The sequence below is a fragment of the Gymnodraco acuticeps genome, unplaced genomic scaffold (genome assembly GCF_902827175.1).
Source record: "Gymnodraco acuticeps unplaced genomic scaffold, fGymAcu1.1, whole genome shotgun sequence".
NCBI lineage: Eukaryota > Metazoa > Chordata > Actinopteri > Perciformes > Bathydraconidae > Gymnodraco > Gymnodraco acuticeps.
The window spans coordinates 112,546-132,748 of record NW_022989770.1 but is presented as its reverse complement, the minus strand read 5'-3'; positions in this window follow the sequence as shown (position 1 = coordinate 132,748).

Genomic DNA, 20,203 nt, shown 5'->3' with positions numbered 1-20,203 from the left:
CCGGCGGGGCTCCCCCCGTTGACAGTTCACTGTCTAGCACTGGCTTTGTAGTGCACTGATCGATTAGGCTAAGCTAACCTGTAGCTGCTCCCTCCACACTCACAACAACTTCATACAGACATAAATAAAGCAGCTGTATTCGCCACACAGGAAACACACATTTAAAACGGTTTTGCCTGCCGTTTTTGTGTACACAAGCATTAATCAATGGTTCGGAAAGTGGCGCTGTACCTTAATAATATAAAATATTGTATCTGCGTGCATTTCCTGTTCGGAAAGTGGCAATGTACTTAGAGTGCAGGAGGTGTCCTGAGGTTAGCCTGCAGTCAGGCTCCATGGACCTGTCAGCTCCGGACAGCGCAAAATGCGTACATGAAGCGCTACATCATGAACACAAGAAATCTACCCTCGTGGGGCGCGCTCATTGGCTTAGAATTGAGGAGACATCTGATTAGAAACAATTACAAGTACGAATCGTCTGAGCGTCAGGGGAGTCTCAAAAACCCCAGACACGAATGCACAGTGATCCATGCACAGGAAGCGGTTTGTGTTTGCAGGTGCAGAGGTTTTAAACAGAAAACAAATATGTGTGGATCAAAAATACATATGTAAAACTTGTTTCTGTATTTGGATTGTATTTACATGTATATGAAACGGAACACATTTGTGTGTGAGCCCATACCTCTCGACTGCTGCTCGGGTCTGCTCGGTCAGCTTCCGGATGAGGAGGCATTCGTTCAACCAACTTACAGTTGATAACATTACATTTTAACAGGGGCCATAATAGTGTAAATAATGTTTGTTTTGGCAGTTACAACTGAATGTAATGTTTTCTACTTTTTTACATCTGGGAAGGCATCTGCCTTCATCAGATGGAAAGTGTCTTGACCAACAACTTAAGTGTTTCTTATAGCTATGCAGGGCATGCAAGCGAGCAAATACAAGCAAGAACAAACAAACAAGTGAAATGAAGAATCAAATTGAAATTGTACAATATAATATTGTGGTGGTTCATCTTATAATTCAGTCTAGAGAATGCACCAGGCAGCATCTAAGACCTGCAAACATCTAAATGTTCTAGGGGGAGGCCCCCCAAACCCTTCGTGCCATTTCGTCCGCGCGCATTTTTCAGGGCAATTTCTATTGGGCTCAGGGCCATCTGTAAGCCAATCCTTAAAGTCATGCACTGTAACGGTATACGTACCCGTAAAGAATTAGATATTCATTATTAATGCTGTAAATTACCTTTAATATTTCTAACTATATTAAAATGTGTTACCTTTTTATAGAAGTGATTATAATGTTATGCCAATATTTTCCGATGGTAAAGTTTCGTTTTGCACTTTTATTTTGGTAGTAATAAGATCGGGACTCTTATTTTGAAGGAACTTTTTACCGGAAGTGAATGGACAACATTCCTCTTTGCTTTTCGTTCGGGTTTACTTTACGCTGTATCAGTTTAATCACTTTGAACATTCGTTTGAGATGTTGACGGGTTGGCCGAACTTTTTACCCCACAGTCAAACAACTTATTTTGCTTCGCCATTTTTCGTAAAAACAAACACACGGCGCACGCGAGTAAACGTGCATCACTTTCTGGCTCCGTAATCACACCAATGTATGTGCAACTTAAGTATCAGGTTCCGACTGGTCACAACAATAATTAAATATCACTCTTAATACAACAAATAATTAACATTAATCTATTTTGGGGTTCACTTTTAGCTGTTTGCTGTCCTTATTTATTTATGTTAAAAACTGCCACTGATGGCAACCAAAGGCCAAGAAGTGGTTGACATTTTTTATGAATGGTTCCCAATGGCAACCGTTACTGCCGAGCCCTGCATCCACTTATGGCGTATTTCCACTGCAGTGCCTCGCACGGCTTAGTACGGTATAGTTAGGCCTTGGTAGGCCAGGCTCACTTTATGCCGCGTTTCCAATACAGTTTAGGAACTGGGGCAGTAACTATAGTAACGCAGTGTAGGCGGAGCCGTGACGTCATCTTCAATGTGTATCACTACCCGATCTGCAGCCCTGCCCTATCTGCAGTGCGCATGTGCGAGATGGTCCGCCATATTTGACAACTACATATGGCAAATCTAATAAGACAGTTGACACAGTGGTGTTTGGCAAAGCAGAAAAAGAACACTCAAAAAACCCGACAATATTAATCTGAACGAGAGAGATGAGTTATTGTTATTACAACGTGACTTCACTATTATTGAACAACTCCTTTTATTGGGTCGTTTTATTGGGTTAAGTACATTGTCAGAATAAGTGAGAAATGGATGTAACTTCTGTTAGACAGCTATCATACATACTGAAGAAATATTGACTGTGAATGTATGCAATATGTATGGCATTCATAATTTATATCTAATTACATTAACTGTGAATGTCCTTCATTTTATTTTAAATATCAAAATATTTTAATAAAGATATTTGAGACGTTTATGACTCGCGCATGCATGATGCAAATCGGGCAGCCGTCTAGACGTCAAATGTCCCATTAGAGTTGCCGTATGGAGTTGTCAAATATGGCGGACCTTCTCGCACATGCGCACTGCAGATAGGGCAGGGCTGCAGATCTGTCTAACAGAAGTGAAATTAATTTCTCACTTATTCTGACAATGTACTTAACCCCAAATAAAATAACCCAATAAAAAGAGTTGTTAAATAATAGTGAAGTCACGTTGTAATAATAATAACTCATCTCTCTCGAGTGTTCTTTTTTGAGCTTTGCTAAAAGCCACTGTGTCAAGTGTCCATCTTGGGTTGCCGTCTGGAGTTGTCCAATATGGCGGACCATCTCGCACATGCGCACTGCAGATCGGGTAGTGACACACATTGAAGATGACGTCACGGCTCCGCCTACACTGCGTTACTATAGTTACTGCCCCAGTTCCTAAACTGTATTGGAAACGCAGCATAAAGTGAGCCTGGCCTACCAAGGCCTAACTATACCGTACTAAGCCGTGCGAGGCCCTGCAGTGGAAATGCGTTCCAAAACAGTTATTTAAAACCAAAGTGAAGAGGTCATTCCTGTCATGGTTCTCATGGTGTCCCACACTTTTTTGGGGTCTTTGGCTTTAAAAGCATTTCCCAAAAGCTCTCTGTGTGTTTTGATTCCCTCAATTTGACTTTCAGTTCTCTCTCTGTCTGTTCAAGTGCTCCATAGTCTTTGTTTTTGAAAGCTATTTTCCTGGTTTTTATAACTTATTGTAATGTCGTTAGTCACATATGATGTTACTTGGATAGATTTGTATTTCTTTAGTGGGAACACAGCAGTTAATATAGTCTTTGGTAACAGTAGTTATTTCATCTGGTGAACCTTCCTGCAAAATGTCCCAATCTGTCCAATCAAAACAGGCTTTCAACGGCTCCCTACTTTCATTTGTCCATGTCCTTATTACTTTCTTTTCTGATTGACTTCCCTTGAGTTTGGTCTTATACACTGGTATCATATTCACAACATTATGATCAGAGTGCAGTATTGGTGGTCTGTATTTAGACACATAGGCTCCTTTATCATTAGGCTAGGCAAGGCAAGTTTATTTATATAGCACCTTTCAACACGAGGCAATTCAGAGTGCTTTACAAAAAACGAAAGACATTAAGAAAATGGCATTTCAAAGCAGTCATTAAAAAGAAAAGATAATAAAATAAACATTAAAAGAAAAAGTACATGGATAAAAGTTACAGTGCAGTTTAAGATATGAATAGTTCAATTAAAATCAGCGACAAAAAGAAAAGTCTTCAGCCTGGATTTAAAAGTGGTCAGAGTTGCAGCGGACCTGCAGGTTTCTGGGAGTTTGTTCCAGATATTTGGAGCATAATAACTGAACGCTGCTTCTCCATGTTTAGTTCTGACTCTGGGGACAGAAAGCTGACCAGTCCCTGAAGACCTGAGAGATCTGGATGGTTCATCATTTAGCAGGAGGTCAGAAATGTATTTTGTGCCTAAACCATTCAGTGCTTTATAAACCAGCAGCAGTATTTTGAAATCTATTCTTTGACACACAGGAAGCCAGTGTAAAGACTTCAGAACTGGAGTGATGTGATCCACTTTCTTAGTGTTAGTGAGGACTCGAGCAGCGGCGTTCTGAATCAGCTGCAGCTTTCTAATAGATGTTTTAGTGAGACCTGTGAAGACACCATTGTAGTAGTCGAGTCTACTGAAGATAAAAGCATGGACACATTTTTCCAAATCCTGCTGTGACATTAGTCTTTTAATCCTAGATATATTCTTTAGGTGATAGTAGGCTGATTTAGTAACTGTTTTAATGTGACTGTTGAAACTCAGGTCAGAGTCCATGACTACACCTAGATTTCTGGCTTTATCTGTTGTTTTGAACATTGCAGACTGAAGCTCAGCACTAACTTTTATACGTTCTGCCTTGGCTCCAAAGACCATTACCTCAGTTTTGTCTTTGTTTAATTGGAGAAAGTTCTGACACATCCAGTCATTGATTTGTTCAATGCACTTACTCAGTGTTTGAATTGGAGCATAATCTCCTGGTGAAATTGTTACGTAAATGTGTGTGTCATCCGCATAGCTATGGCAACTTATTTTGTTGTTTTTCATTATCTGAGCCAGTGGTAGCATGTAGATGTTAAAGAGAAGAGGCCCCAAGATGGAGCCTTGAGGAACCCCACATATCATATTTGTCAACTCAGATGTGTATTTACCTAAAGAAACAAAGTTGTTTCTGTCCTTTAAGTAGGATTCAAACCAATTTAGAACTGTTTCCGAAAGTCCCACCCAGTTTTCCAGTCGGTCTAGTAATATGCTGTGGTCAACAGTGTCAAACGCAGCACTGAGATCTAATAATACTAACACTGAAGTTCTGCCACTGTCTGTGTTTAAGTGGATGTCATTGAAGACCTTTACAAGAGCAGTCTCAATGCTGTGGTTTGGACGAAAGCCTGACTGGAACACATCGAAACAGTTATTTACATGCAAGAAATTACTCAACTGTTGAAAAACAACTTTTTCAATGATTTTACCTAGAAAAGGGAGGTTTGATATGGGCCTGTAATTGTTCATTACTGAAGCATCTAGATTATTCTTTTTTAAGAGCGGTTTAATGACTGCAGTTTTCAGGGTCTGTGGAAAAATACCTGAGTGAAGAGATTTGTTTACTATGTGAAGTAGATCTGAGGCCATGCAACGAAAAACATCTTTAAAAAATCCTGTTGGAATAATATCAAGGCAGCAGGAGGAGGACTTCAGAAGTTGAATAATGTCCTCTAGGTTTTTATCATTAATCTGATGGAACTGTGTCATGGTGTTTGAATTGATATTAGGTGGACACAGAGACAAAACATCTGCTGTACCTGATGCAGAGGCACTGACTGCTTGTCTGATTTTCTGAATTTTGTCAGTGAAGAAGAAGGAGGCAAAATCATTGCACGCCCTGGTGGATAGAAATTCAGAGGCTACTGACACTGGGGGGTTAGTTAGTCTGTCGACGGTAGCAAACAAGGCATGTGCGTTGTTTGTTTTTTTGGTAATGACGTCAGAGAAGAAAGACTGTCGTGCGTTTCTCAATTCCAAATTATAAAAGCCAAGTCTCTCTTTATAGATTTCAAAGTGAACCTGGAGATTTGTTTTTCGCCACCTACGTTCAGCTTTTCGACACTCTCTTTTTTCTGCTCTCACGGTCATGGCCTTTCTCCATGGAGATATTTTCTTCCCAGTCACTTCCTTTACCTTAGTTGGAGCAATGGCATCTATAACATTTTTAATTTTTGAATTAAAATGATCTACTAGCTCATTTACTGAGATGTTAGTGGTCTTTGTGGTTACCTCTTTTTGAACATTTGTGTGAACAGAAATAGAGCTCTCAAAGGAATGAACAGAGAGTGCAACATCAGTCACCACAACCTCAGAGATATTCAGACCCTTTGAGATCATTAAGTCCAGAGTGTGCCCCTTATTGTGCGTGGGCTCCGTCACATGCTGAGTCAGTCCATAGTTATCAAGAACACAAAACAGTTATTTAGCCCCTCTGTCCTGGGGGTTGTCAACATGGATGTTAAAATCACCAACAATGACTAGACGGTCAAAGTCAATACACACTATAGACAGCAGTTCAGTAAAGTCATCAAAAAAGCTTGCACAGTATTTGGGTGGTCTATAGATATTTAGGAACAGAGCTCGAGAGGAGCATTTCAGCTGAAGGGCCACATATTCAAAAGAAGCAAAGTTCCCATAAGATGTCTTCCTGCATTGAAGGGAATCATTGAACAGAATAGCAACTCCACCCCCTTTCTTATGCATTCTTTCCTGACTCATAAAACTAAAGTTGGGAGGGGTTGATTCGATAAGAACAGCTGCACTGTTATTTTGTTCAATCCAAGTTTCCGTTAAAAACATAAAATCGAGATTGTGCTCAGTGATAAAATCATTGATTAAAATTTGTTTTCCTGCCAGAGACCTGACATTTAATAAAGCTAGTTTAAGTTTGTTAGATACACTATCAGTAAGATGTTTTGTAACAAGCCGTGGCTGACATGGAATCACTGCTAAATTTGATAAACTCACAAGAACGTTTGAGCACTTCCTGTTTCTAAGCTAATTCACCGCTCTTAATCTATTACCTATCAACACAGATATCGGCAAAGCTACTGGCAGGCAGTAGTTCGAGTTCGCATTAACAGTTAGAACAATTAGTTCGCATTAACAAAGCATTTGTCCAGGATATTGTCTTTCCTGCTGTGATCCCTAACATACTGCTGGAACCCAGGTAACACAGTCTCCAGGCGACATTGCTTCATGTCCCCGAGCACTATTGCCGGTGCATCGGGGTGGCTGAGTTGCAGCTCGTGAACACAGTGTCCTCGGCCGCTGGGAGGCATGTAAACAACAAACAGTAAAATACACCCGAATTCTCTAGGCAGATAAAAGGGTCTTAACGTCATGCCGAGAATTTCTACGTTGGGATTGCAGAGTTTACATTTTACTGAGTATGATCGGCACCACAAATCATTAATATACACACAAATACCGCCTCCTCTGGTTTTCCCCGAGTTCGCATCCCTGTCTGCTCGAACAAGGGTGAGTCCGGGTACTTCAAAGAGAGATTCAGGCATCGTAGATTGTAGCCAACTTTCCGTGAAACATAATAAAGAGGCCTCGAGAAATTCATGACAGTACCTTGTGTATGTCCTTAGTGTGTCCACGTTGTTGCTCAATGAGCGCAGGTTTGTGAGAATGATGGATGGAAGTGGTGGACGGCTGAATCTCCGCCGTATTCTGAACGCCTCCCCTCCTTCCTCGTCTCTTTTTCCTGGTGTTTCTAAGTGGCTCCCGAGGGATTTCATCCAATAACGAAGAGCACCGGTGGCTTGGTGTATTCGTAGGAGGCCGATCGCATTGTAGCTCTAGCATAGCCTCGCGTCTGTAGCAGCGCAGAGGCCGGGGCTCCTCGCCATACCTGTTTGTGCTGTCACTGAGGTGTGTCTTGGAAAGTTGAATGGCCAGACATGGTCTGCAGAAGGCAAATGTAATCCACAGGATCAAAAGCATGGTCTCTCAAAATGACATTTCATACAGACACGACAAAGTTTAGACAATAAATAGACCAAAAAAACAAAACACAAGAGGAACGGATCATACTGAGACTCGCAGTGACAGGATGCCGTCTCCCTCTGTCTCCTGTCTACTAGGGCTGTGCATCTTCACTGGTCTCATGATTCGATTCGATTACCATTATCCTGTCTTCGATTCAATTCGATATCCCGATGCATCAAGATTCATACCAATACGTTGCATCCTCAATTTTCTATATTACTGCACATGGCTTATTTTTCATCAATGCATACATGCAGTAAATACATATTAACTCTCTTTTATTATTTAGAAAGTGCTTCAGAAATCAATAACATAAATATCTTGACATTAATTTATAAACCTAAATGAATTGTATAGGTCTAGCCTCCCTATATCTGTGTGTGAAGTTGTTCCATCCTCAAAAACAAAAAACTAATGCTTCTGCAGTCTAGCTGCAGCTTCTAGCAACGGTCTTCTGTTAAAAAAGGACACTGAATGTGGCATCACACACATGACTTGAGTCTGAACACAGCAGACAACAGGAGTATTTACAACAGCATATACAAACAAAAATACTGCATGTGGGTGCACACTCACATTCTCTGTCTCACTGTTGCATAAATCCCATGAATGTATGAGACTAAGTTAGCTTCATTATATCTCAGTGATTAAGTGAATAATAAAGTTTCTATCGGGTCACTGTCAGCCTGTCACTCATTATTTTGATTTGATAGTGATTCAGGACGGATATTAAAGTGACAGGGAAAAAAAAACGTTATAGTAAAGCCGTGGCTGAAAAATCAGGAAGCAACGTTACTACGCTATAATCGATTATCTTCCGTCACTGCATCAATACCGAATCGTCCGCATCGCAATGCATCGTAGAAACGATTATTTTCAACACTTCTAGGTGTCAAGTCCTTCAGGTTTTTGGCCTCTACCAGTGATTTAGCCTGACTTGATAGGCTAGAGGGCAACAGAGGACGCTTTGGACAACTCAAATTCGTTCTTTTTGTCTTCATTTATTCAAGACAGCTCCAAGAATTGATCAGGTTGAAAACCTTCAAAACACAAAGGACAAACAAAAGTTAGCTCACATGCTACACAAATTACAAACATTTTGCAGGTCTCACTGCATTCTCAATAATAATAATAATAATAATAGCACAAACTATGTTTTAATTAAAAAGGATAAATTGTTACTTTAAAACCAAATCATTAACTTAAATGAATTAATAGGAGTGTTTATCTCCACTTGGAAACAGGCACCAGAGAAAACCTCATCTAAACACCTGCGCTGTCTAAATTACACAGAAAACAAACGGAGCACAGGCAGACCGCGCTGCGTAAAAAAACCAGTTGATTGCGCAACAGCACTCTCGCAAAGTGCGGCAACAGATCAAGTACATAAACACAATAAACATACCAACGGCGTCTCCGGAGCCTCACACACACTGTCACCTGGTTCTCTCTCCGTGGCTTTGAGAACAAGAGACCGGCCATCACAAACTACACCCCTTTGGTAGCCGTGTTGCCGGAAGCGGCGTTCATATTTTTTCTACAGCTCGCTTCTGAAAAGTAGCCTACGCTATCCAAAATAAAACAAATACCCTCTCCTGGTATTGAACAATACTAGTACTCTAAATGAAAACACATAATTATTTATTAGTCCGTTTTTCACAGATATTATTATATTGACTTTCGTCTCGACACCTCCCACTTGAGCTCCTGGTTCCTGAACCCAAGGAGCTCACACCAGTTCTTCACCTTCAAATCACACCTGTTCTTCCACAGGAAGTAAGATGACCAGGCGCCTGACATCTCTATGAAGAATAGTGGCAGGGATCCTGCTTGGATGTCCCTTGTACCCTCCACAGACTTTATTCTTCATAACTGAGACTGGGTAGCTGGGAGAGGTTCTCACATTTACATCCCTTACGATGCCTTCTCCATCAGTATTTACACTGACCACTCTCACCAGTTTGTAATGTCCTCTCAGGGCATTTTGGTCAGCCAGCCACACCACATCTCCCACTGCTACATCTCGATTCCTTGTGTGCCATATTACTTCCAACTTTGATTCTGCCCTAGGCTGGTCCTTGATCTCCAGCCACTTCCTTGCAGCTCTCCACACCCAGGCTATGACACCGACACGTTTTTGAAGGCTGCAGAATCTTTTCACCTCCACAGGATCCTTCACTGTATTTCCTGTAATATTTCTGGTAGGAGTCTGATCGGCTCTAGGTTTCTCCCATTGGCTCTTCCTTTTTCTGTTTCCCTGTGGGTCTTCTAGGCCATCTCTTTGATTTATTTCGGCTTGAGCTCTTGTTATGGCTGCTGAGAATGCCTTCCTCTGGAGCTTGTCCACACTCTCTCTGGCTTGCGCTGCCAGCTCTCCAGCTGATCTTATTGGCCACTCCTCCACTCTGTACCCAATTCCCAGGGCTTTGTTGTCCTCCTCTCTCATCTGATTTGGGAGGATGAGAGTTTTACTTGCAGCTGTTGCTTTTTCTCCTCCCAGGAGCGCTGCTGCAGTTTCTTGCCTCCCACTTTGACCAGACCGGACCCCTGGTTTGAGGCATAAGCCACCAGCTCTTTCGACCATTTTGTGCACTTGGGCTTTATCTACAACTTGCCACTCAGGCTCCCGCTTCAGCTGTTTTCCTGTCTTCAGGACTGTGGCCTCCACAGCATGTTGGTTGTTGGGGAGAGAAGTGGGGTCTTCAGTCCAGAGATATTTTGCATCCCAGTGTGGTGATGCAATATGAGAATCCTGCCTGACGTAGGTTAGGCCTGCCTTTATTGTATCCAGCTCTCTCTCCTCCGCCAGGGTAATCTCTTTACCTCCTGGTTGGCAATTTCCACACCGACATCCTCCACACTTAGGCTCACAGGCTGCTCCAATGCTGTCCCACCTCCACCATTCCAGGAACTCACGATTAGTTGCAGCTGTGACCTTTACTTCAGCAATATCTTCCTTCTGCAACTGTGCTGGTTTGTCTTTTGGAAGCTTTCTCTCCTCATACCTGACTGCAGCTGTTCTCATGGAGCAAGCAAAGTGTGTGTTGGACCTGTGTGACCTTCAATCTCCTCAAACAGTTCCGGGTGTGCCCCGCCTACTGTTTTTCCCAGTGGACTTTCCCACAAAACAAGGTCTCCAACCACCTTCACTCTTTGTGGAGCAAGTCTTCCTTCCCTGTGGCTTATGAGGAGCTCAACTTCTTCTGGCCTCTTTAATTCTTCAGGCTTGACCTCTGGGAAGAACTTCTGCAGTTTTTCAGGACTGATGACTCTATGCACTTTGGCAATCTCCCTTAGGCCATAGCAGACAAGTTCATGTGCCTTCTCTGTCCCTTTAGGAGTCTTGACTTCTTCTGGCCTCTATAATTTGTCGGGCTTGACCTCTGGGAAGAACTTCTGCAGTTTCTCCGCTGCAATCCTGCGTGAGTTGACAAATTCACCTTGCATCATCTCAAGTCTATTCCTTATTGCTTTGAGGTCCTTGACTCTGCCAGCTAGATCTGATTTCGCCATCATGGGTATCCAGCACTCCCAAGCTGCCATCACTCTGGTGGCCTCCTTCATCCGCCTCTCTAGAATGGTCAGGAGCACCCCGTAGCCTTCCAGCTTGGTTCCTTCCACAGGCACATTCCCAGCTTGTTCACTGACTTCTTCTGCTTCCTCAATTGCAGTGATGAGCTCATATCGGCCATATCTGGACCACAGGTTATCTTGAATAAGAACTCTCACCTCTTCCATTCTGGCTTCAGCCTCCTCTGCAGTCCTTTCACCGTCGGCCTCTTCCCGCTTTGAAAGAGCTTCTCTGGCTTTCCTTCAGCCTTTTGAGCGTCTGCCTGCAACCCAGCCATGCAGTCCTCATTTGCTTCAAGAACCTTTTTTAATCCCTCTTTCAGCTTGGTGAATTCCTCCCTTAGCTCTGCTTCGACCATTCTACCTGCTTCTCTGTTGAGGTAGTTCGCCTGCCTGGTGAAGTTGCTTTTTGCACTTGTTCTTGCTTTCTTGAGCTCTTTAACCGTCTTCCCCAGAATTTCTTCCGCCATTTTGAGCTAATGGAAATGGAAGTGGTTAAAACATAGCAGCCTGCGGTCGCTCGTTAGCTGTTCTAATGAAGGTAAACACAGTGAAGGCGCAGCTGCTGCTGCTCTTCTCAGATTCTCAGTTACACGTTACTGCCTCCTGGTGCTGCAGAGATTTCATGAAGTGAAGGAGGTTTTTCTTCTATGAAGCAGCTGTGGGCAGCAGATACTGTGAGAGTCACAGACATGAATACATAGGTCAAGGCAGACTGGTTCACAGACTCTCCTGTTTTGCCGATTCGGTGCTTGAACAAATAACTCTACACCCCTGGCCGAAATGTCCCTAAAATGAAGTCCGAGTTTGAAATATATCTCAAATAATGTATGTATTTCCCCACATAAACATAACAGTCTGCAATGAAACGGCTGTCTCCTGTGCGCTCTACTTCCTACTTTCTCCTTTCTCTTTTTTTTATTTCATTGCCCTCTAGGGGCTTCGTAAAATACAAATGCAAATATTTTATTTTAAAAAGTAAAGTCCTTTCGAGTCATCTGTCTCAAGCCTAAGTCTCAAGTCATGAATACCAAGTCAAAGTCGAGTCTTTTATCAATGTTAGTCAAGCAAGTCTCAAGTAAAAAAATAGGCAAGTCAACTCATTAGACTCGAGTCAAGTCATGTGACTCGAGTCAAGTCATGTGACTCGAGTCCCCCACCTCTGTTATATACTTTGGTTAGAATATTGCTGTATTACTGTATCAAATATAATAAACACAAACAGTTGATAATAGTATTTTGTTAACTCAAGGTTTATATTAAAGGGGACCTATTATGCAAAATGCACTTTCGTACGTCTTTTATACATGAATATGTGTCCCCGGTGTTCCAGGGAACTCACCAAGTGTCAGAAAACACAACCCTCTCTATTTTCCTCCATACCCAAATCTCTAAAAAAGGGGCTGCAACGAATCTGATACAGACTGATCCAGATTTGAACACTTTACTGACGTCAGTAAGCGGAACGGAGGGATCTAGATCGGCATGAAGGTGTTATTTATAATGACCGCGTCGCTGCACATTATCCCGCTTATCACACGGCCACATTCTCAACAAAGTAACGATATGACTCCTAATATTAATTGAAATGCTTTTATGGATTTAGGAAATGATTTTATTGATTTAAAAAATAGTTGTATTGATTTAAATTGACATGCATCCGCTAAGAGAAATAGTCCGTTGTTACTGTTTGAACTAACGTAGCAACGGCAGGAACTGCTTCGATAGCGTTTTTGAGGAGCTTTTTTATTACAGATTTGAAAACATCGCTCCTTGCTTTAAAAGTAGCACAATTCATGATGTCAAACATTGGAAAGTATCTAGATATCCCTGCCCTAATGCCAAAGGAACTGCACACTGAATATGTGTCGCCGTTTGATGTCTATGTCTGGACCGCTGCGTAAAAAGGAGAGTTTCTGCCCCGTTACTTCTCTTCTTTTTTAGTCAGTTTATTGAACATGTCAGAAACAAAAACATACAATAACAATAATATATATATATTCTCTTTTTTCCTTTTTTTTTTTCTCACTCAAATTAATAATTATAACAAAGTACAAAAAAAAAAAAAAATGAATAATAATAATTCTCAGATAGTCTGTCATGTTCAACAGGGGCAAGAAGAAGCTTAAAAAACGTTTCTGGTCCTACCCCCTCTAACATATATGTTTCTTATAAATAAAACATTAGGTCATCGTCATCAGCGACATGTTTGGCATGTTAATTTGTTTTTTTTACAAAACAATCAGAAAGAAATTACTTTTACAATTACAACAAATGGGATTTTACAGGTCCTGTTTATAACCATTAATGATTTGGCTCCTAAATAATACTTTCAGTTTAGACTTGTACAATATGTCAGTGCATCGTTACAGTTATTCCACAGACTAACACCTTTTGATGAGATGCAGTGAAGTTTGGCATTTGTTCGTACGGGTGGTTTTTTGAAAATGCAGTTTCCTCTCAACATGTGCATGCTTTCTCTCCGTGTGAAAAGTCCCTGGATGAGGTAATTGTTGATTTGCGGCTTTGAACATAATTTGAATAGTTTTATAGTCAACCAGGTCTTGTAGTTTTAGTGTTTTTAGTTTGATGAACAATTTATTTGTTGGTTCTCTGTACGTAGTTTTATGTATAACTCGTATGGCTCTTTTTTGCAGGATGAAGATAGGATGTGTATTTGTTTTATATGTGTTCCCCCAAACTTCCACACAATACATCACGTATGGAAGTATGAAGGAGCAGTACAGCATAAACAAAGAAGCTTGATTAATTAGGCATTTGGCTTTATTCAGAATTGCTATTGATTTGGACATGTTGGCTTTGATATAGCTTATTTCCTTGTTTCCAACTTAATTTAATGTCTATGATTACTCCAAGGAATTTTATTTCCGATACTCTTTCTAATTGGACGCCATTTATAGTGAGTTTCTTCTCTGTATTGGTCGATCGATTCCCAAAATTTTATGAGTTTGGTTTTGCTTGCGTTCAATGTTAATTTATTTTGGTCAAACCAGATCTTCATCCTGCTCAGTTCCTTCTCCATTGTGACCAATATCTGTTCTAAATCGTCCCCACAGCAGAGTAGACTTGTGTCGTCTGCAAAAAGAATGGTTTTAATAATTTTTGATACTTCACATATATTGTTAATGTACAGAATACATAGTAATGGCCCCAAGACTGAGCCCTGAGGCACCCCACATGTAACCTGCAGTAGTTGTGATTTATGGCTTTGTAGTTCAACGTACTGTTCCCTGTTATGTAGGTATCTGGAAAGCCATGATAATGCAACACCTCTAATGCCATATCTCTGTAGTTTTTTAATTAATAATTCATGGTCAACCGTGTCAAATGCTTTTTTAAGGTCCAGAAATATCCCTATTGCATATTCTTTATTTTCTATCGCCTTAGTAATGTGTCCCATACATTCTATAACTGCAAATGATGTGGTTCTGTTTGCTCTGAAACCATATTGTAGCTCCAAGATTTTATTTTGCTGCGCCACGACTGTTTTGATTTCGGCTGACAAGAAGTCGAGAGATTTCTTAATCTCCTCCACCTCGTCAGGGAGGTTTGCACTTTTCTTGGGTGCCATTTCTCCTGCGAGACTCACTTGTTGTAGGGCCTTACAATGTTTGTAATAGACCCAGCGAACATTCAGAGCTGCGTGTCCGCATTCAAGGATATCACACTGATATGTACTACTTCTATAAGAATAAAACACGGTGGACGGAGATCTCTTTTTCTCCCCCTCTTCTCCCCGCTGCAGCCCAGCAGCTGATCTCAGAGCACGCTCCCCTCTCCTGCAGGGGGGGCGTGGTCAGCTGCAGGGGGCGTGGTCAGCTGCAGGGGGTCGTGGTCAGCTGCAGCTCACAAAATCAGCCCCCTGCAAAAACAGCACTGAAAAGAGCAAATAGAGCGTGGCTAAAAAGCAGGATCTTTTTGGTATTTTGAAAAAAAAACTATATTTATATACTTTATATAGGTATGGCCCTACAATATATTGTTCAAATATAGCATGATAGGTCCACTTTAAGTGAGTTTTTATTGTGTTAACTTGTGTATTTATGCTTTTTAGATTGACTTTCTCTCTTTCTCTGTCCGTCTGTTCTAGAAACCGAAAGGAAAAGAGAGACGTCACAGCTGTCAGCAATGTGACAAATCCTTTACTTCACACAGGAGAAAAACCGTACAGCTGTCAAGAGTGTGGGACAACTTTCACTCAATCAGGTCATCTCAAATCACATCACCGTATTCATACTGGAGAAAAACCATACAGCTGTGAAGAGTGTGGGACAACTTTCACTAGATCAGGTAATCTCAAATCACATCAACGTATTCACACCCGAGAAAAACCTTACAGCTGTGAAGAGTGTGGGACAACTTTCAGTACATCAGGTGATCTACAAAAACATCACCATATTCATACTGGAGAAAAAGCGTACTGTTGTGAAGAGTGTGGGAAAACGTTCACTACATTAAGTGCTCTCAAATCACATCACCGTATGCACACTGGAGAAAAACCATACAGCTGTGAAGAGTGTGGGAAAACTTTCACTGAATCAGGTGCTCTCAAATCACATCACCATATTCATACTGGAGAAAAACCATACTGGTGTGAAGAGTGTGGGAAAACGTTCACTACATTAAGTGCTCTCAAATCACATCACCGTATTCACACTGGAGAAAAACCATACAGCTGTGAAGAGTGTGGGACAACTTTCACTAGATCAGGTCATCTCAAATCACATCAACGTATTCACACGGGAGAAAAACTTTACAGCTGTGAAGAGTGTGGGACAACTTTCACTACATCAAGTGCTCTCAAATCACATCAACGTATTCATACTGGAGAAAAACCATACAGCTGTGAAGAGTGTGGGATAACTTTCACTAGATCAGGTCATCTCAAATCACATCAACGTATTCACACTGGAGAAAAACCTTACAGCTGTGAAGAGTGTGGGAAAACGTTCACTACATCAAGTGCTCTCAAATCACATCTTCGTGTTCACACAGGAGAAAAACCATAGTGTTTTAAAGAGCCGCAATTAAGCATATTTTGTTTTTTTCACAGTTTACACTAAACAATTCCCATCTATAGAGTGGCGAAGTCACGCCCATCTACTTCCGCTCCATGGGACCTTATTTCGGAAAAATAATGTATTGAAGTCAATGGAGAGAGAAAACATATCTTTCGATCCCGTTTGAATAGTGCCATGAATTACACATATGATGTTTGTTAATCTTAAAAAATAATTTCCATGTCAAAAAAGTCACAGTTTGTCGTAAAACTGTTGAAATATAAGACTATGAAAAATACGCAACTACAAAGACTACTAATCCCAGAGTCGCGTAAGTGATGTCACAATTGTTTTCCTCCACTGAGAGATAGCTAAGATCAGCGCCATATAGATATAATCTATCTATATGGCGCTGGCTAAGATAAGATAACTTTAACAAGATGCCTGTGTGCTTAGTACCAGGTTGTTATCATACCAGCAATGGGTCTTGCTCGTTCTTTCGCTTCCCATCTGATGGAAGGACCAGGAGTGGCTGGATCAAGTTAGCTACCTAGCTAGTAGCTAGCACGTCAGTTAGCATTACAGCCGTGTCATTTGTATTAGCCTTAATATGAAGTAACATTAAGTAACCCAACATGTAAGTAAGAGTAGTAGTCATATATCGTGAACCCTTTGAAGAGTACTGTCACCGGTGTGATCATTCTATAATACACAATTTAAGCCCGGGGGAGAAATGCCAACGCTAGCATCGGCGATCGCCGATCTGTTCTACTTCATGCTATCTGCAGAAATGGTTGACGTAAACATTAAAAGACCAGGCAGTTCAGAGAGAATCAAAGGAAGGCAGGCAGCTTTGCATGACATTCTTCTGGACGTGTTTCATTGTGGTGATAGTGAGGGTAGTCAATCCTTTTGTTGACAAGACAGTAGTGACGGCCATCTTGGTGACGTGTGTTGTTCTGCGAGACCGGAGATGTAGTTCATTGAGCGTTTCACACAAACAAATGTGTTCACAGTTTTACGACATTTTTTTTTTTTTTTACTTGCAAAATTATCTTTCAAATTGACAAACATCATATGTGTAATTCGTGGCACAATTCAAACTGGATCGAAAGATAATCTTTGTCTCTCCATTGACTTCAATACATAATTTTTTCGAAAATAAGGTCCCATGGAGCTCCACTCTATTGGCCTTGTGTTGGGTAATCCTTTTTTCCATTACAGATCCCATCCTAACAGCGCCATCTGTTGACGTAACGTCAGAATTGACAGGCATAATGTTCACTGTTCCTTTAAGTTTCGTTTTCAGGCTGTCCATCTGCCGACAGCTGTTTCAAACAGCTGACATTATTGCAGCATTAAATCCAAGCCATTGTCCAATGCAGCTTATGATTCCAATATACGATCCAGTTTTAATGCTGCTCATACCCGGCCGCTTTCCCAGCCTTGGCTCTCGGCCTCTCCTTTTGCCGTCTTGATGAGCGCAGGTGGTGACAATCTCCAGCTCATTGTGAGGTGTCGTCCAGCTGATCCGGGATGATGGTGTCGGTTGTGAAGTAATCCAATTGTTTATCCGGTGAAAACGATCCTTAATCCAATGCGATATGTTTCTTATATTGTCCAGTTTCACTCAGAGTACGATTCTACTTAATGTAATGGCAGTTTAAATGTTCCAGTGTCCTATATCTTTTTGCCATTACTTCACAGGAGGGTTTAGAGTGATCCTGACGCAGACGCAAACATATGAAGTTCCGGTCTTTTGCTGCAGTTTTAGAATGATGTTTTATTGCTTTACATACCAAGGTTTAAGTACACGGTGTCAATAGTTGTAGTATGAGCATCTGCTGGGGCTGGGCTGGCCGTCTGGTAGAATCAGTATGCTCTTCCTGTCCTCTCACCTATGACCTCTCGCAGCTAAACCCCGCCACCAAGTGTTCAAAATAATATTGCACTATACATGTAATTAAGGTAAACTGAGACACCAACAACACCCATAAAATGGCTCCTACAAAGAGTGTGGGAAAACGTTTTCTTAAAGTATTCTCTTGTTGAAATGATCAGACTACCAAAAATAAAATGGCCTTAGAAACAGACTCGTAACCCTGCATATTTGTTGTGTTTTGCAGCATATTATAAACATGTCATTCCCTTATCTTCAAATACCCCAGGTTGTGAAGGTATGTATTTGAGGTGTACTGTCCACATCGCAGACCTGAAGTCGTGCAGTCATTTCTCAAAGATGGTGTGGCATATAGGGAGGTGCAATCTCCTGATGATATAGACTGTATTATAGTGGACATCTGCAACCCTAGAAAACAAGATAACATTAGGATAATCAATGTATACAACCCATGTCCAAATCTAACCACTGATATATTTAAAGAAATAGCAGAATATAAACATAGGAAGGAAGTCTGGTGTGGTGATTTCAATGCACACAACAGTCTATGGGGCAGCAACCATACAGACAGTAACGGAGACATAGTGGAAGAAATGCTGGAGGAAAGAACACTAGTATGCCTTAATGATGGACATGGCACAAGAGTAGATGTTCACAGGGGGAAAGTCTCATGCCGGCTGCTGCCTTCCTGGTCCTCTTAACTGTGTTAATGTGTGTTGCATGTAAATGAGCTGTGCGATTGCCCTGCCGTGATTGGCTGCCATCTCCTGGTCCCCCCCCCTGAAGATTGTGATTGGAGCACGCCGGGTCTGACGCACTCCAATCGCAGCGTACAGCCGGCATATACCTGCTGGAGACGACTACAAAGCCTGGGGACAATCATCACTCTGGAGGCTCTGTTGAGTGAACAGACGCCTCTCGCTACTTGCTCTTCGGTCTGTGGTTAAATTGTGTGGTCTGTGTTTTGTAGTGTGATATGATTTTCTTTAGTTAGTACCACTTTGACAGTGAGGGTTTTAGTTACTATTTAGTTTATCTATTTCTTTGTATGTAAACAGGCTCCCTTTTTAGAGTCCTCCCTTTGTTTGGTTGTTTATGTAAACTTGCGCCCTTGTGGCCACTTTGTTTGTTTCAGGCTGCCTGCCATTTTGTTTCACCCTGGTATAATAAAGCCATTTATAATTATTACCAATTCCAATCTGGTGTATGTTGCTTTCCTCTTCCCCTAGTCGGGACGTAACAAACTGTTTGGTTCATACATGTGAATGGTTTGTTTTGAATAACTCCACTGTAGGAAGTGACCATTATCCAGTGCTTCCTAAAATGAATACTAACGTATATATGCAGGAAGGAGGTGTAATAACCAGGTGGTGCTTTGCTAAAGCTGATTGGGGGAAATGTAGGATATGGTGTGAGGAGTCGGTCCACCTGCTAACATCAGAGGGAAGCATAGAGGTCATTACAAGCCACATAACGCAACATATACTAAATGCAGCAGAGAACAGTATACCCAAAGCAACAACCAAGGGTAGGAAGAAAGTGGTGCCATGGTGGCATGAGGAATGCAGCAGGGCTACTAAAGAGTGAAACGATGCATTTAGAGAATTAAAGAAACATGACACAAAATAATGTTATCGAGTATCAAAGGAAAAGGGCAGCTGCTCGAAGGACAGTAAAATACACACAAGAGAGAACATGGAGAGAATTGTGTTCGACCATTGGCAGAGGACTAACATTAGGTGATGTCTGGTCCATGTTTCAGCAGATGAGTGGGAAAAGGAAATCCATTAAAATGCCAGCTTTGGTTGATGGGGAGAGGCTGGCAGTGACAGATAAAGAGAAGGCAGGTATGTTAGGAAGGACACTTGCAGCAGTACATAGTGGGGAGCATCTCAGTGATATCCATAGGCAGCAAAAACAGCAGTTACTAGCAGAGAATGAAAACGTGAAGGAGAAGAGACAGGATAATAGGTCAGCTCTGGATGTGGAATTAGTAAGAGTGAGTAATGACGTGGGGAAAACATTGAAAATGAAAGAGATAATGGCAATAGTGTACTTTGACATTGAAAAGGCGTATGACTCTGTGTGGAGGGAGGGGTTACTGATCACATTGAGGAGAATGGGTATTGGAGG